Source organism: Leopardus geoffroyi, chromosome B1 (genome assembly GCF_018350155.1).
Source record: "Leopardus geoffroyi isolate Oge1 chromosome B1, O.geoffroyi_Oge1_pat1.0, whole genome shotgun sequence".
Taxonomy (NCBI): domain Eukaryota; kingdom Metazoa; phylum Chordata; class Mammalia; order Carnivora; family Felidae; genus Leopardus; species Leopardus geoffroyi.
The window spans coordinates 140,769,547-140,792,089 of record NC_059327.1 but is presented as its reverse complement, the minus strand read 5'-3'; positions in this window follow the sequence as shown (position 1 = coordinate 140,792,089).

The window sequence follows — 22,543 nt, the reverse complement described above, 5'->3', positions numbered from 1 at the left end:
TTTAACTCCATCCTGCTTAGGAAATCTGTTGCAGCACCGTAGGTTTCCAGAAGAGATTGGTGACTAAGGAGTGTTCAGATTGAATTGGATAATCTTTGACAACAAAAGCTAAAATAAATGCTGACACAATGAAACGCCTTTAAAAGTGATGCTGGTGACAGTCTATCAGTACTTTCAGACACAAAGGAAGAGTAAGTGTAAACTCTTAAGTTTATTGTTTAAAATCATAAGAACCCCAATGTTAAACACTGGGAATCTTCATTACTCCCAATTTTCCAGGTTCCCTGGGTAAATCTGAAACTTTCAAGGACTGGAGAGAGGCAGCCCAGTCAGATAGCATAGAGGGGGGAGCAGGAGAGAAAATGTTTGAAATGTTACATATTCCAATGAATAGCATATATAATCTTCAGTTGTGAAAGATCTTGTTCAATGAGAAAAGACTGCTTAAGAAAACTAGATAGTCAAGGATAAAGTATTATTCTTATGATATTTTCAACGTTTATTTATTTTTGGGACAGAGAGAGACAGAGCATGAACGGGGGAGGGGCAGAGAGAGAGGGAGACACAGAATCGGAAACAGGCTCCAGGCTCTGAGCCATCAGCCCAGAGCCTGACGCGGGGCTCGAACTCACAGACCGCGAGATCGTGACCTGGCTGAAGTCGGACGCTTAACCGACTGCGCCACCCAGGCGCCCCTCTTATGATATTTTCTATTTCCATCACTGATCAAGTAATGCAGAAGACTGATTATAACTATGAACTCTTTTTATTGATTTAATATAAAATATATAATTTGTTCTTCTGCCCTGAGAGTTCTGTTCCTCTGAAAGATAACGTCTTTAAATTATTGGATTAGATGAAGCCTCTAGTTACTTGTATTCAGTCTTGAGCTGAGCTAATATTTATAGATGGCTTTGTAAAAAACAGTTTTAAAGGACATCCTTTTTTTCTTTTCTACTTGAAATTTCTTTCCTTCACTTAACCAAAATTCCTCCTTCTGAAATTAATTCATTTTGTATAATTCCATGTGGAAGTAGAAATAGCTATATATTGAACCCTTACTTCCATGACAGACAACGTTTTGAGTGCTTTATAGTAACTCGCTTAATCTTCATAATAATGCTATGAGGAATGTTTCTAACTATTCCCATTTTACAGATGAGGAAACTAAGGCACACAGAGGTTTAGGAACCTGCCTAGGGTCACACAGCTTATAATCTATGAAACCAGGCTTCAACTTCCGGAGGCCATCCTTTTAACCAATAGGCCATACTCCATTCTTTGAGACAGAGGACGCCTTGTTCATCTTTGTATTCTACATCTTGGTCCCAGGTACCTAGTACTTGGTAGGCACATGTATAAAACTGAACACTTTTGAGCTCTAGAATGCCCCTCCCTTCATTTCTTTTCACGTTTCATCTATGCAGCCAGATCTATATCTTGTCCTTTATTATCTGGGTAAGAGCTCCTCATTAATGTCTCCCATCCAACCTTCAACTGATACCAGTTTAAAGTTCAGTTGTGAACTTTTCATTTCATTCCCTTTTTCAGAATCTACCATAGATCCTCGTTACTTCTGAACTGTTGTGTCTGGCATGCAAGCCTCTCTATTCTTTGTCCTAGCCTATCTTAATTATTTTTTAAATGTTTGTTTGTTTTAAGAGAGAGAGAGAGAGAGAGAGAGAGAGAGAGAGCAGGGAAGGGGCAGAGAAGGGGGAGGAAGAGAGTGAGCAGAGGAGGGGCAGAGAGAGAGGGAGAGAGAGAATCCCAAGCAGGCTCCATCCTGTCAGCACACTGTCTGACGCGAGGCTCAAACCCACAAATTGTGAGATCATGACCTGAGCTAAAACCAAGAGTTGGGCATTTAATCCACTGAGCCACCCAGGCTCCTCTAGCCTATCTTAATTCTAATCTACCACAGTATGCCTTACTGTACCACTCAGTTTTGTCATCTGAAATCACCCAATGATTTCACATTCATTCTCATCCGTAGACTACTGAGTGCTTTTCCTTTGCTGTTGTGTGCTCCTAAGATTTTCACACCCTTCCCATCCATCTAATCTCTATCTATGCTTAAGACTATTGATTCTTCAATCTTGAAATCACATGTTAACACTTTAGTAACATGTTATCCACTGATTTCACTTGACTATATGTCTTCCCTCTTTTTAACCTTTAATAGTACTTTACCACATTCTGCTTTATATTAAATGCCTTTATCTTTTCCTTCTTACTAAGTTATAAACCTTTTGAGAGCAGGGATTTTATCTTATTCTTTAAGAACTGGCAATGAAATAAACAAAATCCACGTGTGTAGCAATGAGACTATTGCCAAATATCTGTCATTTTTCTATCTTGAGGTCTATTTTGAGAAATTTGCTATCACAAAATCATTATACCTCATAACAGGAAGAGACTTTTGCAATGAATTCAGTACCTACCTGCCTTATTTACCAATAAAAAACCTGAGACCTGGAGAAGTTATGTCTTCCTGAACACAATGCTTAATCCTCATGATGGCTTATGCTCAATCCTGCACCGTACTCACTATAAAATGTTGCCTCACTACATTTTTGAAAGATAAAAAATGTTATAACCATAAGGTAAAGGACTTTAGAAGTTTCCAGATGGCATCTGGCTGTGTTTTCATAGACCCTGCAATGATTTGCCCAGCAGAAAGAGACTGAAAAAGGTGGTAGGAATATTAATGTTGTAACTGTGGTTTGAATCTTCAATAAAACTCTGACTGATAGTTTTTATAGAGATTGGTCATTAAAAAAATCACTTCCTTATGTTGAATCTTGGTTTATACTTAATTTTTTTTGATATCTGTTATATCAGTTGACCCTCCCTCCCCCCAAAACAAAAACAAAACAAAAGCTGTCAGATATCTTCGATAGGTATTTTTTCCTATTTTATGGGTAAAGAATCTCAACAGAAGCAGTTCCATCAACATTAGGATTGTGACCTTAGCCAGGACACTAGCCAGGAGAGATCCTGTTGTCAGATGGTAAATACCAGGGCATCCTGCTTCCTCAAGAGACAGTAACTCTAACCTCTTGATGTGACTCTGTGATATCCGAGGTATAATTTTATTAGCATTGGAGACTGCAAGTGACAGGTGCTAATAAGTCTGAAGTCAATGCTCCAGAACCGGCTACCACTGCCAACGAACCGTGGCTTGGTTCAGCTTGGTTTCCCAATGCACTTTCAGGTGATGGAGATGTCGTGCTTTAACATGTCCAGTTATGCTACTAATGGCAATCTGTTGTACCTTCTTAAATGAGGCATTGATGCTCATAGGAGCAAGCGCTTTCAGACACTGAAAGAGCAGAACAATTTGGGAAGTTGTGATAATGACATGGAATGACATTGAGAACTGCTTCTCCTGAAAGATGCAGGCAGATGATTTTCCTCAGGGGTGGTGCAATGCTGCCCATGTTTGTATGAGGAAAGAAAGAATTGGTGCAGGGGGAGCAAAGCAATACAGTGAAATTTGTTTTTATACCTTGCTATATACCTCCAAACATGTTTCAGCACAAAGAGCATTTCAGGTTAATATCCGGAGTTCTCACACTGGTGTTCAAGGTGCCCCCACAATCTGGCCTATCTGCCTTGCCACTTCTGTCATTTGTTCCCTCCACATCCCACCTGCTGCAGTCAACACAAGCGGCTCGCTGTGCTCACAACATGCCGACTCAGCAAAACTCAAATAAACATTTGTTCAGTGTCTACTGTATACTTGGAATTTTACGAGAAACTAAAGAAGAAAGGAAAAGTCATTGCTTCTGTCCTTAAATAATTGCAAATCTAGCAATAAGGACAAACTAGTACATAAGTGAATCTGATATGAAGCAGAATTAGCAGTGGAAAGGGCAAAGTATAGAAAGGTAAATTGGAGTTATACAAACATTAGAGAGTTTGTTTAATTGTGTGTTTGTGTGTGTGTGTGTGTCTGTGTGTGTGTGTCTGTGTGTGTGTGTGTCTGTGTGTGTGTGTGTCTGTGTGTGTGTTTAATTTTTTTTTTTTACGTTTATTTATTTTTGAGACAGAGAGAGACAGAGCATGAATGGGGGAGGGGCAGAGAGAGAGGGAGACACAGAATCCGAAGCAGGCTCCAGGCTCTGAGCCATCAGTCCAGAGCCCGACGCGGGGCTCGAACCCACGGACCACGAGATCGTGACCTGAGCTGAAGTCGGACGCTTAACCGACTGCGCCACCCAGGCGCCCCTGTGTGTGTGTTTAAAGCAGTGGGATTCCCTAAAAGATTTTGAACAGGGGTGAATGATCAGAATACAGGGTGGACATTGTGAAGAATTAAGTGGAAAGACAGATATTAAAATTAGGGAATAAGTAAGTAAACAGTAATAGCAGTTCATGCGGGGTATGATAAGGGCCTAAAAGGTAATCACTGGCAGTAGAAGTGAGATGGAAGGGGCGAAGTCCAATAACATTGCAAAAGTGCTGTTATATTACAGTGGTTAAGCATGTGAATTCCAGAGTCAGACAAGGTTTGCACTCTGTCTCTATCATTTATTAGCTTTGCCACTTAAATGAATTAATAAACTGATCTATGTATCAGTATCCTCATCAGTAGAATTATCTTGGCATCCAGATTAAAAATGTGTTTTGAGTTCAAATGAAATAATCCTTGTAGAATCCCTGGCACAGAGTAAGCATTCAGTAAATGTTAACAGACATTATTATTAATGTGGATGAGTTTTAAGGAAGATGGGTAAAGAATTTGATTAGAATGCCCTCCTCCCAACTTTTTAAAAAATAATTTCTTTCCACTTTCTTCTCTGCCTTATTAGAATCTGCCCATCTCCATTGCATTTCCACTATGAAGACTTCCTTGAATGGTCTCGTGCACAGTAATATTTCCTGTGTCTGAATTCCTAAAATATCATATGCCCCATTATACTACTAAATATTTTGCTCCCTTCCTTATTTCAATTAATTTATAACTTCCTTAAGGGTTGGTGCTATTTTGCTTTGTATTCTCGATTGCGCCTGCATCAGCTTGCACATTTATTTACTGCATTTATTTATTGCAAATTTATTGATTGCTTAGTATTGCTCAATATGTCAATTCCTGTTTACCAGAACTCAGGGAAATTGTAATGCAGGTTAACCATAAAAAGCAATGTCACCGTGGCTCAGTTCTTGGTTCTAGAGCCCAGTTCTAGATCCTCTGCTCGAAGTGTTTAAAAGGACAATGAATTAAGTTAAAAATATTTCTGCACAGAGTGGTGATAAAGGCTGGGCACCAGTGGAAAAGCAGAAGAACTCCAATCTGGGGCCTAGCAGGAACAAGGGCTCTAGCTAGCTAAGGAATAAAAAGCTGTTGATTCTATAATAACCTACAATGAATATTTGAACATGATTCTAACTTTTTAGGGCAAAGATACCCTTTTCAATAGTAGATGGCTTGGGGCGCCTGGGTGGCGCAGTCGGTTAAGCGTCCGACTTCAGCCAGGTCACGATCTCGCGGTCCGTGAGTTCGAGCCCCGCGTCAGGCTCTGGGCGGATGGCTCAGAGCCTGGAGCCTGTTTCCGATTCTGTGTCTCCCTCTCTCTCTGCCCCTCCCCCGTTCATACTCTGTCTCTCTCTGTCCCAATAATAAATAAACGTTCAAAAAAAAAATTTGGGGCGCCTGGGTGGCGCAGTCAGTTAAGCGTCCGACTTCAGCCAGGTCAGGATCTCGCGGTCCGTGAGTTCAAGCCCCGCGTCGGGCTCTGGGCTGATGGCTCAGAGCCTGGAGCCTGTTTCCGATTCTGTGTCTCCCTCTCTCTCTGCCCCTCCCCCGTTCATGCTCTGTCTCTCTCTGTCCCAAAAATAAATAAACGTTGAAAAAAAAAATTAAAAAAAAAATAGTAGCTAATCTTCATTCCACAACTTACTGTTATTCTAAAGGAAGCTTACAATTCATTTGTCTCAAATGAGAGGCAGTCTTAAGGAATCTCTATTTTTTTTTTTTTTTTTTGAAAATGGCAGATGCTAAGATGCTTCTGTAGCAGAACTAGAGAAAAATTAAAGATTGGCTGAATTAATTTCCTCTCAATCCATTGAGTTGGTTTATTTGGCCTTGTATTAGTAGAACTACATATGTAATTTTACAAAACAACATATGGAATATGTTGAGAGTCTGAATGTGTTATGTGGGCTACAAGGGCATCAGAGGAATTTTGCTTTGAAATGTGCACTTTAATATAGATTGATACCGCAGAGTAGAATGTCTTAAAATTGTAGTGCAGATGTCTGCTAGTAATGACTTTATATATTTTTCATAAAGGATTCAAGAGTCATGCTTAATTATCTATGATTTCTTTTTTGTTCAATGTAGTATCTTCTAATTCATTTAGTATAAGTATTTTATACTAGTCCCAATTTTCTTTTTATGCTACGTCATCTGTAATTGTGTAAGGCAAGATATCACATAAAAGGAATTCCAGGTAAACATTGGAATTTGGCCCCTGAAGGGATACTGAAATAGCTGTCTTTCCATCTATCCATCCACTCTTTATATCAGTCTCCCCAGAGGTACGGATGTTTTTTCCTCTGAGAAGTACTGTTAGTACTCCTATGCAACAAATGGTTACTCAAAGAAAATATGACTGACTTATTCCTGTTCAATTTGGGTTGCAATGCTAAAAATCTATAAAACAGTCAAAATGGTGGTGGGCCAAAATAAGAAGGGATAAGTGGTAGCTGACTAATGTTAATCTGACAGAGTTTAAGTGTATTTTCTATAAAAACACTCAAATGTTTTTGCAATAGTCTCATTTTAGTTGTGTCATTGCACTGTCAGATTATATAAATATATAAATAAATAAATATATATATATAATGTCTACATCTTTATTGCATATTTAGTGTATTAATTGTATTGTGTGTGTGTATATATGTATATACATATATACATACACACATGTGGATATACATATATATATACACATGTATATACATATATACACACATGTATATATACATATGTGTATATGTATACATACATATGTACATACATACATATGTGTCATATGCCATATTTGTGGCATTAACTATCTCATAATGAAAGTGTTAAGTGCAACTTTCAAATAACATGATTTAAAGAAGAAATTGCCTGCCTGCGCTTCATCTCTTTCTCCATACTTACAAGGTGGAATTTGTAGATCCAGCCTTATCCAATGCAGACAACATTCTGGGTGTTGGAAGCATAAGTAACAAGAGATCTGTAGGGAAAGAGCTTCACCACCGGCCTGGAGGTGCTCACCCCTAGGCCTTTAACTAAGGAAGAAATAAAATTCTATTTTGTTTGGGCCATTGAATTTTAGAGTCTTTTTTTTATAGGTACTTCAAATATACCCAAAGTAATGTATTTGCCATTTTGACTTTATTTGTACATATTCTTCTCTTTTTACTCCTGTCTCCTCAAAAATTTTATTTTTCACCTGTACCTCCCAACATAAATATTTTTTAAAAGCATGCGAAGTCATTCCTAGTTTGGAAAGAAACAACAAGAGAAGTAAATTTACAGGTTAGTTTTTACCACTGACATAGATCTTTGAAAAAAGCATTGCAGTCACTCACTTTTCTCAAACTTTATTTTCAGATGCAAATTTGATCATTTCTTCTTGAACTGTTATTAATCACAGTGATGGTGCTAAAGATAACAGTGGGGGGAGCTGCTGGGTGAGGTAGGACTTAATTTAAGGAGGGAAAATGAGGGAAATTTAAATTGCCATTTAAAAGTAACTAGCTGTTCTATTTCTATCAGTGAATTTAGGAAGGGTTTCTTTCTTTTTCTTATTAAAATTTTTTTAACATTTATTCATTTTTAAAAGACAGAGACAGAGTATAAGTGGGAGAGGGGCAGAGAGAGAGGGAGACACAGAATCTGAAGCAGGCTCCAGGCTCTGAGCTGTCAGCACAGAGCCCTACCCTGGGCTCAAACTCACAGACTGCGAGATCATGACATGAGCTGAAGTCGGGAGCTTAACCAACTGAGCCACCCAGGCACCTCTAGGACAGTTTCTTGTAGCAGACAGATTTTGGGTCTGTGAAAAACCACTTTGATAGCCTTTTAAAATAAGTCAATAATATTTCCGCAATTGTTTGGGGGAGAATATAACTAATATTATTTTGGCTTGGATGATGCATCTTTTTCATACTCCCTGGTGGGTGTAAAAGTTTCTAGGAATAAGTTGGAAGACCAAGTAGTAGCCTTCTAGGAGTAAGAGTAAAATAACCTAGACCTTTTCACTTTAAGGGTCAAAATGATTAGAATGTTTCTGTAATGAACCTAGATAGCCCATACTAAGAAAGAAATCCAGGTCTTCCGCAAGCTCTATATCTACCATAATTATACTTTTGTTTTTAAGATATGATTGTTCTATTAATTTTTTTAAAACTCCCGTTGATGTATTTGGTCATAATTTTCTTCTCCATGGAATCTTTTTTTTTAGATTTCTTCAACTGCCATTTATCTTTTTCTGTTCTAGCGTCACTTTTATCTTTTAACTGGTAAAATACTTGGACCGAAATATTTACGTATTTCATTACAATTAGAATTGAGAATATCTTCTATTTAGCAGGGTTTCTCTGTTCTTATCAATAGCCTCAGTACCTATAGATAGTATTTCTCAACTAAAAATATCATAGTCTACAGAAGAGAGTCAATTTTAATCTTATTAATTAAAAAAAAGATAATTTTAAAGAAAATAGCAGGCAACCTTACTTAAAAATACAACACAAATAATAAAATAATACAATATTAAAAAATATATTCTTCAAGAAAATTATTCAAATGACATAGGGTTAGAGATAGATACAGCCAAAAATGTGTACATGAACCAAGAATAATAATTGTCTTGTTTGTGTGTGTGTGTGTGTGTGTGTGTGTGTGTGTTTGATCACCTTCACCCATTTCCCCCAACATCTATTTCTAGCAACCACCAATATGTTCTCTGTTTCTATGAGTTCAGATTTTTTAGATTCCACATATAAATGAAATCATACAGCACTGGTCTTTCTTTGTCTGACTTGCTTCACTTAGCATAACGCCCTCAAAGCCCATCGTGTTGTTGCAAATGTCAGGATATCTTGTTTATTTTTGAATGTTCACATAATTCATATAAAGACATTTTTATTTTTGCTAAATGAATGCAGATATGTTATTTTTGTATTTTTAGCAAGATTTTTTTAAATGAGCTGTTGAATAGAAATACTTCATTTGGATAACCAATATAATAAAACCAAATTATAAGTCAAAATACATATTTTGAAGAAATTATATAATTTTAAATACTTGTAGTACCCTATTTCATTCTTAAAAATATCCTAGTTTGGAATTCTTATATGGTCATACTCCATAGAAGGTTTGTGTGTGAGAGACTTGAACTCAATGCAACACCCAAACCTAGGGACGGAGGAAAGCTGGCTTCAGGTAAATCAAATGATGTTGAGAACCCATTCTGGGCCCCTCACTGTAATATAATGAGTGTGCTGTACCTGTGTGAGTGCAAATCAAAAGCACTCTGTCAATAGAATGGTGTAATATTGAGAGCCCAGGCCTCGCGTGGCAAGAAACAGACATAGTGTAGAATCAGGAATAAAGAGCCTACTTTTCTTTCTCCCTCTACTAGCTTTCATCTCCCACATGCTGCACTAAGAAACTGCCACCGCATTGTTGGTGGCATCTCATCTCTCTGTCACAGTAGCAGTAGCCTCTCCTTGTGGGCTGAATTCTTTCTTTCTGATATTCTTTGGTTCTTCATGTAGAGAAGAGTACTGGGATTGACCCATGTCTTTTCTGGATCACATCTGACACATGACCAGATAGGTCAATGTTACCAGCTGTGGACTTTATCTTCAAATAGAAACCCCCTCCCCCAACATGCATGAAGTGAAATGGTAAAATGAAGTGGTGCTTAATAACTGGGAAAATGCTTTACCTGGATCTTAAAGATTTGATACGAATTTTTGGAAAACAAGGCCAATATTATCAAAACTGCTCTTTAGAAGTTCTGTTTGTATTACATGTATTTCCCAAAGTAAAAAATTACCACTGCTCCAGTCACATGATCATTAGTTCATTTTGAGTGTTCTGAGATTTAGATTTAGTAGAGTTTGTACCTAAAATAATTTGAAAATCATTCATGTGCTCCAGAAGAACCAGCATGGATAAAGTGAACAGAGCCTTTTCCCTAAGGTGTGCATCTGAGTAGATGCCAATATGTTTGTTTCATGCGAGTGATGTTGTGGTCCCCAAAGGCTTTATTTCACACCCTACTCTCACTGATAGGAAGCAGCAAAATGGGGAAGCTTTTAATACAAACATGTAAGCAAGGAGATGTGATCCTATCATTTACTTATTCATTATAAGGACACTTAAAGAGACAGAATGTTTGGGAAAGAAAAAATAAATGTCATCTTTAATAGGACACCTCAAACTCAGCTTCTTTTCCTTATTTTGTAGGTACTATTAAAATAATCTGAAATAGTCTAACTCTATAATCCTTGAACAGCTATTTTCCATCATTTTCCCCCTGGTCATTTACAAATATTTCTTCTTTACACCCACTTGGAAACCAATTAGCAAACTACTTATATGTTTACTTCAGAGTTAAGTCGCTTGTAAAAACATGTTTCTATAGGGATCTTACTTTCATGCGTTCTTTATGCAGCTCTGGCAAGCCCCTTTCCAACTAATTCTGTGACATTTCACTGTTAACAGAGATGAAGTGATAGAATATTCACAAACCAAAGTTTAAATAATTAAGGGAATGCTGATTTCCATAAGTAATCATTGAAAACCTGGATGTTTACACCAAGTGTCAGAATTTTGTCTGAGCAAAGTAGAAATGACTTACCTTTGACCTTTTCGATCTTCATTTCCTTATTTGCCTTTAAAAGAGAAGGAGAACTCTAGTGGCTTGCTAGAACCACCATAACAAAGTACCACAGACTGGGTAGGTTACACAACACAAATTTATTTTCTCACCATTCTGGAGGCTACAGGAGGTCAAGGTATTGGCAGTGCTAGTTTCTTCTAATGTCTCCTCTTGGCTTGTGTGTGGCCATTTCTCTCTGTGTCTTCACATTGTCTTCCCTCTGTGTGTATCCATGTCCTAATCTTTTCTTCTTATAAGAATTAGGGCAAAGTCATATTGATTAGGGCCAACTCTCATTTTAGCTTAATTAACCTCCTTAAAGACTGTTTGTCTAAATATTGTCACATTCTAAGGTGATACAAGTTAGTACATCAACATATGAATTTTGGAGGGGGGATATAATTCAGCCTATAACAGAAACCATGCCTATTATTTTCAGTTTTCAATAACAGTACTTTAAAAAATGACATTGTTTCTCCTTCTTGCACTTTAAAAGTAATGGAATGTGTGTAAGACTGCAGGACATCTACATAGGTAAGCATAAATCTTGTTGGCATTTTAATTTTCTCACTGGAAATCTTGTTTCCATGTGCAAGTACTGAAGGTTCTGGGAGATTTTTTTCATTATTGCTCTCCTTATGAAAGCAGCTGTTCAATGAACACGGCATATTTTGTTACCTCATCAAGAAGCAGAGGAAGATTATGTTGTGATCAGGTTTTGTATGGCTATAGTCAATGCTTTTCTGATTGTCTGAGCTCCAGTGATTGATTTAATAGGTCTACTCCAGGGCAGTTACTCATCCCTGATATTTGTCCAACTCAAAGCTCCATGTTATTTATGTAAACGATGCTTTATATGCTTTCCATGAAGATAAATCCAAGTTGACAGAACTGTTTAAGAGATGAGTGTGCCAACCAATTGGGATTATGATCACAGAATTTATCTCCTTCAACTTTCGTGCTACTTCACTGGCAAATTGGGAGCTTTGGAGGATAAGAGGATAAGATATGACTGGAAGAATCTATTTTCTACTCTGAAGGTAGTATTTTGACATTTCAGAGGACTGTGCATCTAGGAAGACTTCTGAACACAAACAAAGAAAAACAGGCTTGGGAACAGATGATTTGTCTTTGGAAAATGAAAACACCTCTAAACCATGGGGAAAATCTTAAACCAGAGTCATTTAGACATACCCAACATTTGGAAAATGTTCTTATGTTTAGTGAGTTATGCAGTTTTAGCTTTGGCCAGGGATTTTTTTCTTTCACATGGCAGAATATGAGCCTTATGTGTTCTTTATAAGTTGTTAGGAGATAGAAGTAGTTGTTAGAAGATCAAAAGGTTACATGTGATTTTCTGCTTTGAATGTGATGGACTGAGGTCTATGAATTGTCCCCTTCTTTTATAAGAAATCATCCAAAAGCCAAAAAAGAATGAGGAAAAATTAACGCAAATTTGATCTTCAAGAGAACTCAGAGATACAAGAAATCTCAATACAATAACAACAAAATAGGAAAAAAAATAATTGCCAAAAGCAGTGCAAAGCCAACGGGGGCAGATGAACATGTGAAGAGAGGAATTGGAGAGTGACAGAGCTCAACAAAAACTCAACACGAATCTCTCAAATAAGTATGTTCCACAGAAACATGAAATAATAGATATTTAATTTGCAACCGCAGGAATAGGGAATATCTCTGGATGCTTGTAAGTCGGGATTGATTGAAGAATCACATGAACAATCCATGACTGCAGAAAGTAACTCTGGTTGGAGCAAAGAGAAGGGGGACACTGTATATTGCTAACAGTGCTGCAGTTTGTTAGCAGGGAAGATGTAAAAGTTAAAATATCTCACTTACACAAGCAACTCTGTCATAAGCAGAATTGCTGGGAGTCTGCAACACAGCTTTATCCACTCTTCCACCAAAACTTTCCTTAAAGGGCTAATGGGAAGGGTGCTTATTTGAAAGGTGAATGATAATGATAACAGGAAGCATCATAGACTCTAAACAAAGCTCCTACAAAGGGAAAAAAATAAGTAAAGAAACAAGAAAAACAACAGGTGAAGAACATTCATCAAGAAAAATATACCATAAGGGGGTAAAATTATAACCACATCTGTCATCAAGAATTAGTACAGACACACACACACACACACACACACACACACACATACACACACACACACCAAAAAACAAAAACCTAAAACTTAATGAGACAACAGTAACTGAAAAAGAAAAGGACATAGTAGAGATGCAACAGCTCAGGAAGAATGCCCTTCCACGTGTATCCCCTCTCCACCCTCCTCTGTGCCCTAGGAAGCTGACTTCGGAACTTCTTCAGAAGTTCCGTTTTCTACTTGTAGCTGGGCTTGGCCAACTGAGACTGCTAGCAGGATAATGGAAGGAAAGGAGAAATCAGATAAAGGTATTGTTCCCTTAGCTCTCCCCATGGGTTCATGATGGCTGCATCCCTTGACTTGAAGTAAAGAGCTCCTGTAAGATGGCATTCACTTTGGGTTCCAGTTACCACTCCCTCTCCTTGCCCCTTCAGACCTATAGTCCATTACAATGGCCCAACTGGGTACTGCACTAACTCTTGTGAGTTCCCTACATTCTGCCTTCACCTTTGTAAAAATCTCTTTGTTACTTTTTTTCAATTTTTCCGTGCCATCTCTTTTCTACAAAAATCACAACTGATAAGATATGAAACTGGCAAAGCTAAGCAATACAGTAGAAGGGAAAAAAAATTAAATACTATAGAAATGAGCCAGATTGGAAGCAGCACAAAGGAAAATAGCTTCTTCTGAACAGAGGCACAGTTAAGGGTAGAGATTAGAAAAGATGTAAAATGAAATTAAAATAGTTTGAAAAGGCAAGAGAAAAAATAGTAGATATAGAAAAGTAAATCAGTGTCATGGACAAAGAGAACCAAAATAATATAACCAAAAAAATATCTAAAGATATAATTCAATATAACCTACCAAAAATAAAAGACTTGAATCTACAGATGGGATGCGTTTGGCATATCTAAGGGAAAAAAAATAACACAGAATGATCAACACAAAAACTCATCCTGGTAAAATTTCATAGTTTCAATATATATTTAAATATATTCTGCATCCAGAAAGAAAGATTAAGACACTTAAGGAGGGGAAAAAATGCAGGATAGCCTCAGTCTTTTCTCTGTCAATACGCAAAACGAACTGCAGATCAATGCCAATTAAATCCTTGAAAAAAGAATGATTCAAGAATCTTTATACCTAGACAAACTGCAATACAAGATAAAGGCGACACTTTTGAGTATATAGGAACTCAGAATGTAGTTTTTCAAGTTTTTTTTTTTTTTTTTTTTTTTTTTTTTTTTAATTTCAGCCTTCCTTTAATGAATGGAGAAACAGTCAAAAGGATGGACTGTGAGAATTGAATCCACTGTCCCTGGAACTAAGATCACAAGTATGAGAATTATCGTAAAAATTAGAATGTAAATGTTAAACACCTGGACAAATAGAATTTATATATCCAACAAAAGTTGAGATGAGAGACAAAGCAGTAAGAGGTGGAATAAATATGCTGACCTCTTTTTTTCATAAATGGATAGAGATATTATTTAAAACGGATAAGTAAAGTAACAGCGATATAAGGATACCTAGAGATATAAAGGTGGATTGATTTTGGTACTTTTGGGAAACAGATGGCACACCCACAAAGGGTAACTGAAGAGAGTTTAATGATGGTCTGTTTATAAAGGCCTGAGAAGAACAAAAGAGATCAATAAGGAATGATGTAGCAAACATCAGAAACACACTAATTACCATCCCTCGGTCTGAAGGGGAAAGTGAAGAGAACTGTTACAGATTAGGAAGAAAGAAGCACTCATGGGAGAGTGTCTGCTGGACAAGGGTTGTGGCCATAGATAGAGGAAATCAATCAAACTTAAAAATCATGGCTGAGGAAGGGGTGCTGAGGAGTAGGTATCTGGTTCTATTTTTCTCTTTCTACTTGGTTCCATTGACCCATCCTAACTAGAAACTAGAAAGGACAAGGGAATCTAGTTAAGGGAATGCATAGAGGTCAGCCTTCCATAAAATAGAGCAGGGTAGCTTAGCCACACTAAGACAAACACTTCATCTATGTTCTCCTTTCCCTCTGCTGACCCTTAGCTGGATCAGTGCTTTTACTTGATAAGATCACCTCCCCCCCCCATTTTTTTTTTTACATTTATATATTTTTGAGAGACAGAGACAGAGAACAAGTGGGGGAGGGGCAGAGAGAATGAGACACAGAATCCGAAGTAGGCTCCAAGCTCTGAGCTGTCAGCGAAGAGCCCAACGCGGGGCTTGAACCCACAAACCGTGAGATCATGACCTGAGCTGAAGTGGACACCCAACCAACTGAGCCACCCAGGCAGAGAGTGGGTGTCTTGCCACCCAGGCAAGAGAGTACTAAGACGTGATTCAGTGAAACTCCTGTATTCTAGATATAGTCTTCTTTGCCCAAGTGTATGGCAAAAACACAGTTTTCCTTCTGGAAAATGGCATCAATTATCGTGGTCAAAATGGTTTTCTGGTTCAGAGACATGAGGAACCAAAAATGGCCAGGGATGGTCACAGGTTCAATTTAATAGACCTGATACAAGTATCCCTCTCTAGAATACTAGGACCACTAAACCCATTGAGGCAATACTATAAGGTTGGGAAGCAAAAATTAAGTAGGCTATTAGGTATAGTATGAGAAGGACCACTACCACTTCCACTCTGTAGCTCTCAAACCAATATATTCTGACTACTGGAGACATAACACTATACATTGGCACCTGGTTTAAGATACAAGCTATTTCTTATAGAAAGTTTCCCAAAATCTCAACATTGAATGCCACTGAACTTTCAGTTCAGTTGTTTTATACCAGACATTTCTAGAAGACGGGACGTAAGGTAAGAGCAATTATTCCACGGGCATGAGACCATTGCTATATCTCTTTTGCTATAAAATGTGTTTCTTGTTCAGGGTTCCTTGCTTGTGTAGCATTACATGGCAATGAAAAAGGTGTTCTTTAAGTTCACAAATAATGGTATTGGCAGAAGTGCTGTAGAGTGAGAGGGAAATCCTTATGAGCATAAGTTTATTTTTCTATAAAGGCAAATTGCTATACCACCATGACAGAAAGGATCCAATATGATGAACTTGCAACCATGTTGGGCACTCAGCAATGGTGGTAGTTAGATCAGCCTTGGTGAGGGAAAATTAATGTTGAGCCCATACATAGCTTCCGTCTTTGACAATATGGACACAATGCACATGAACCCACTGAGTAAGTATTATGGTTACTAGAGAAATAGGCTTTATGACACATGGTTAAATATATTTCCAGTAAGTAATATATGACGAACATATTTTATGTGTGTGAATTAAATATGATAATCCAATTATATTTATTGTGCTACTTTACATATTTGTATTTTTTTATTTCATTTATTTAAATTTAAGTTAGTTAACATACAGTGCAGAATTGTTTCAGGAGTAGAATCCAGGGATTCATCACTTACATAAACACCCAACGCTCATCCCAACAACTTCCCACTTTAATGCCCATCACCCATTTTCCTCATACCCTCACACATATCCCTTCCAGCAACCCTCAGGTTGTTCTCTGTATTTAAGAGTCTTTTATGATTTTCCTCCCTCTCTGTTTTTATCTTATTTTTCCTTCCCTACCCCTATGTTCATCTGTTGTATTTCTTAAATTTCACATATGAGTGAAATCATATGATATTTGTCTTTCTCTGACTTATTTCACTTAGCATAATATACTCTAAATCCATCAACGTTGCAAATGGTAAGATTTCATTCTTCTTCATTGCCGAGTAATATTCCATTGTACGTGTATGTGCCTCTCTATATATACGTACCACATATTTCTTATCCATTCTTCAGTCGATGGACATTTGGGCTTTTTCCATAATTTGGCTATTGTTGATAGTGCTGCTATAAACATTGGGGTGCATGTGCCCATTCAAATTAGCATTTTTGCATCCTTTGGATAAATACCTACAAGTGAAATTGCTAGGTCATAGGGTAGTCCTATATTTAATTTTTTGAGGAAACTTCATACTGTTTTCCAGAGTGGCTGCACCAGTTTGCATTCTCACCAGCAGTGCAAGAGGGTTCCCTTTTCTCCACATCCTCACCAACATCTGTTGTTTCCTGAGTTGTTCATTTTAGCCATTCTGACAGGTGTGAGATGGTATCTCACTATAGTTTTGCTTTGTATTTTCTGATGTGAGTGATGTTGAACATCTTTTCATGTGTCTGTTAGCTATCTGGATATCTTCTTTGGCAAAGTGTCTATCATGTTCTCTTCCATTTCTTCACTAGATTATTTGTTTTTTGGATGTTGGGTTTGATTAGTTCTTTATAGATTTTGGATACTAAACCTTTATCCAGTATGTCATTTGAAAAATATCTTCTCCCATTCCATCAGTTGCCCTTTAGTTTTGTTGACTGTTTCCTTTGCTGGGCAGAAGAGTTTTATCTTGATGAGGTCCCAGTAGTTCATGTTTGCTTTTATTTCCCTTGCCTCTGGAGACATGTCTAGTAAGAAGTTACTGCAGCCAAGGTCAAAGAGGTTGTTGCCTGTTTTCTCCTCTAAAATTTTGATGGTTTCCTGTCTCACATTTAGGTTTTTCATCCATTTTGAGTTTATTTTTATGTATGGTATAAGAAAGTGGTACAGTTTCATCCTTCTGCATGCTGCTGTCCAGTTCTCCTAGCGCCATTTGCTAAAGAGACTGTCTTTTTTCCATTGGATATTCTTTCCTGCTTTGTGAAAGATTAGTTGGTCATACATTTGTGGGTCCAATTCTGAGTTTCCATTCTGTTCCATTGGTCTATGTGTCTGTTTTTGTGCCAATACCATACTGTCTTGATGATTATGGCTTTGTAGTACAGGCTAAAGTCTGGCATTGTGATGCCTCCAGGTTTGGTTTTCTTTTTCAACATTACTTTGGCTATTCAGGGTCTTTTGTGGTTCCATACAAATTTTAGTATTGTTTATTCTAGCTCTAAGAAGAATGCTGGTGCTATTTTGATTGGGATTGCATTGAATATGTAGATTGCTTTGGGTAGTATTGACATTTTAACAATATTTGTTCTTCCAATCCATAAGCATGGAATATTTTCCCATTTCTTTGTGTCTTCTTCAATTTCTTTCATAAGTTTTCTACAGTTTTAAGTGTACAGATCTTTTACCTCTTTTGTTAGGTTTATTCCTAGGTATTTTATGGTTCTTGGTGTAATTTTAAATGGGATCCATTCCTTGATCTCACTTTCAGTTGCTTCATTATTGGTGTATAGAAATGCAACTGATTACTGTACATTGATTTTGTACCTTGCGATTTTGCTGAATTCATATATCAGTTCTAGCAGTGTTTTGGTGGAGTCTTTCAGGTTTTCCATGTAGAGTATCATGTCGTCTGCGACAAGTGAAAGTTTGACTTCTTCTTTGCCAATTTAAATGCCTTTTATTTCATTTTGTTGTCTGATTGCTGAGACTAAGACTTCCAACACTATGTTAAACAACAGTGGTGAGAGTGGACTTCCCTGTCATGTTCCTGATCTCAGGGGGAAAGCTCTGTTTCTCCCCATTGAGGATGATATTAGCTGGGGCTTTTCATATACGCCTTTTATGATGTTAAGGTATGTTTCTTCTATCCCGACTTTCTGGAGGGTTTTTATTAAGAAAGGATGCTGTATTTTGTCAAATGCTTTTTCTACATCTATTGACAGGATCATATGGTTCTTATCCTTTCTTCTAGTAATGTGATGTATCACATTGATTGATTTGTGAATATTGAACCAGCCTGGCAGCCCAGGAGTGAATCCCACTTGATCATGGTGAATAATTCTTTTAACACACTGTTGAATTTGATTTGCTAGTATCTTGTTGAGAAGTTTTGCATCCATGTTCATCAGGGATATTGGCCTTTGATTCTCCTTTTTTGTGGGATCTCTATCTGGTTTGGGAATCAAGGTAATGCTGGCTTCATAGAATGAGTTTGAAAGTTTTCCTTCCATTACTAGTTTTTGGAATAGTTTGAAAATAATCAGTATTAAGTCTGCTTTAAATGTCTGGGAGAATTCCCCTGGAAAGCCATCTGACCCAGGAGTCGTATTGTTAGAAAATTTTTGATAACTGATTCAATTTCTTTGCTGGTTATGGGCCTTTTCAAATTTTCTATTTCTTCCTATTTGAGTTTTAGTATTATGTGAATGTCTAGGAATTTGTCCATTTTTTCCAGAATTTCCAGTTTGTTTGCATATACTTTTTCGTAGTATTCTCTTACAATTGTTTGTATTTCTGTGGTGTTGGTTGTGATCTCTCCTCTTTCATTCATGATTGTTACCTATTTGAGTCCTTTCTCTTTTCTTTTTGAGAAATCTGGCTAGGGGGTTATCAATTTATTCTTTCAAAAAACCAGTTGATCTGTTCTACTGTTTTGTTGGTGGTGGTGGTGGCGGCCGTGGTAGTGGTGGTGGTGATGGTTGCTTTCTATATCATTTCATTCTTCTCTAATCTTTATTATTTCCCTTCTTCTGGCTTTGGACTTAGTTTGCTGCTCCTTTTCTATCTCCTTCGGGTGTAAGGTTAGGTTGTGTATTTGGGACCTTTCTTGCTTCTTGAGATATACCTGAATTGCAATGTACTTTTTCCTCTTAGAAATGCTTTTGTTGCTTTCCAAATGGTTTGGACTGTTGTGTTTTCATTTTCATTTGCTTCCATGTACTTTTTAATTTCCTCTTTAATTTCCTGATTAACCCATTCATTCTTTAGGATATTTTTTAACCTCTGTGTATTTGAGGGCTTTCCAAATTTATTTTTTGAGGTAGATTGCAAGTTTCATAGCTTTGTGATCTGAAAACATGCATGGTATGATCTTGAGCTTTTTGTGCCTGTTGAATGTTGATTTGTGACCCAGTATGTGATCTATTCTGGAGAATTTTCTATGTGCACTCAAGAAGAATGTATATTCTGCAACTTTAGGATGAAATGTTCTGAATATATCTGTTAAGTCCATCCAGCCCCGTGTGTTCATTCAAAACCATTGTTTTCTTATTGATTTTCTGCTTAGATCATGGGTCCATTGCTGTAAGTGGGTATTAAAGTCCCCTAATATTATGGTATTATTATCAATGAGTTTCTTTATATTTGTGATTAACTGATTTATATTTGGGTTCTTTAAAGTTGGGGGCATAAATATTTATAATTATTTGATCTGCTTAGATCCCTTAGTTATGTTATAATGCCCTTCTACATCTCTTGTTACACTCTTTGTCTTAAAATCTAATTTGTCTGATATAAGTATGGCTACTCCAGCTTTCTTTTGACCTCCATTAGCATGATAGATGATTTATTCATCCCCTCACTTTCAATCTGTAGGTGTCCTTATGTCTAAAATGAGTCTCTCCTAGGCAGCATATAGATGGGTCTTGTTTTTTTATCCATTCTAATAGCGTATGTCTTTTGATTGGAGCATTTAGTCCATTTAAATTGAGTGATTATTGACAGATATGAATTTAGTGCCATTGTGTTATCTGTGGATTTGGTGTTTCTGGTGATGTTCTCTCATCCTTTGTAGTCTTTGCTGCTTTGGTATACTTTTTTTTTTCTTTTTTCTTTTCTTTTCTTTTTTTTTTCTCCAGAGCATCCCCCTTAAAATTTCTTGCAGCATTGGTTTACTGGTCAAAAACTCCTATAGGTTTTGTTTGTTTGGGAAAGTCTTTATCTTTCCTTCTATTCTGAATGAAAGCCTTGCTTGGTAAAGAATTCTTGGCTGCATATTTTTCCTATTCAGCACATTTGAATATTTCCTGCCACTCCTTTCTGGCCTGCCAAGTTTCAGTGGACAGGTCTGCTGCTAACCTTATGTGACTACCCTTGTATGTAAGGACCTTTTTTTTCCCAGCTGCTTTCAGAATTTTCACTTTATCCTTGTATTTTGCAAGTTTCATTATGAGATATCATGGTGTTGACCTGTTTTTGTTGATTTTTGAAAGGAGTTCTCTTTGCCTCTTGGATTTAGATGTTTGTTTCCTTCTCCAGATTAGGGAAATTCTCAGCTAGTTTTTTCAAATAAACCTTCTTCCCCTTTTTCTCACTATTCTTCTTCTGGGACTCCTATGATATGGATATTGTTTTGTGTCATGGAATCACTTCGTTCTCAAAGTCTCCCCTCATGACCTAGTAATTTCCTTTCCCTCTTTTGGTCAGCTTCATTATTTACCATAATTTTATCTTCTATTTTACCTATTCTCTCCTCTGCTTCTTCAGTCCTTGCTGTCACTGTATCTAGTTTATTTTGCATCTCAGCTATAGCATTTTAAAATTCATCCTGACTAGTTCTTAGGTCCTTGGTCTCTGTAGCAAGGGTTTCTCTGGTGTGTTCTATGTTTTTTTTCGAGCCCAGCTAGTAGTCTTATGACTGTTGTTCTAAATTCTTGTTCAGATATATTCCTTATATCTGTTTTGAGTAAGTCGCTGGCTGTGGCTGTGATTTCATCTTGAATTTTCTTTTGGGGAGAATTCCTCCATCTCATTTTGGCTAAGTTTCTGTCTTTTGCATGTTTTAAAAGCTTGTTATGTGTGTTCTGCACCTGAAAATACTGTTATACCAAATCGGGGTCATACACTGTCCAGGGCCTGGCACTCCAGGAAGTGTTTCTGGTTATGCTGTGTGCACTCTGCTGTTGCATCTTAGCTGCTCTTTCCTACTGGTCAGTCTTCTGCAGAGTTCCTCCTTGCTTGCAGTGGAGAGTTTTGGCCTTTAACCAGGTATGCTTTGATTTGTTTGTTGAAGTAACCCTAGGGGAAAAAAAAAAAAAAGGAAAGGGGGGGAGGAGGAAAAAGCTTATCCAAAAAAAGAGAAAAAGAAAGAGAACAACAAAGAAAAAAACAGGCAAACAGGGAATCAGAAAACTATAAGGCTGACTCCATAGAAAAAGTGAGGGGGAAAAGCAGAAGAAAAGAAAAAAGAAGGAAAAAAAAAAAAAAGCAAAAAAGCCAAATCCAGAAGAGAGAGCGAGAAGAAAATGAAAAGAAAACAAAACAAAAAACACAGTAAAGAACTATGAACCTGATTTCAAAAGAGAAAAAGAAGGGGCGCCTGGGTGGCTCAGTCGGTTAAGCATCCGACTTCAGCTCAGGTCATGATCTCACAGTTCGTAAGTTCGAGCCCCGCGTCGGGCTCTGTGCTGACAGCTCAGAACCTGGAGCCTGCTTCACATTCTGTGTCTCCCTCTCTCTCTGCCCCTTCCCTGCTCATGCTGTGTCTCCCTCTGTCTCAAAAATAAATAAACATTAAAAAAAAAAAAGAGAGAGAGAGAAAGAAGTAGACAAAAAAAAAAAAAAAAAAGAGCTGTTGTTGGTACCTGTGGGATGGTGTCTGTGCTGGTCTGAAGGAGAGGTGGACTGCATTGACTCAGCATCAGTCTTGCCCCAGTAAATAAGCAGTTGACGGGCATGGAGGGGTAGGGTTTGGTGTAAGCAAGTATGCCTTACTGGGGCCTGCTATGTTGCTCTCTGAAGTCCCATCCTGTTGGTGTTGGAGGGAAAAATGGTGCCACCCCCATTTCTTGTCCCAGGACTGGGGATCTCACTC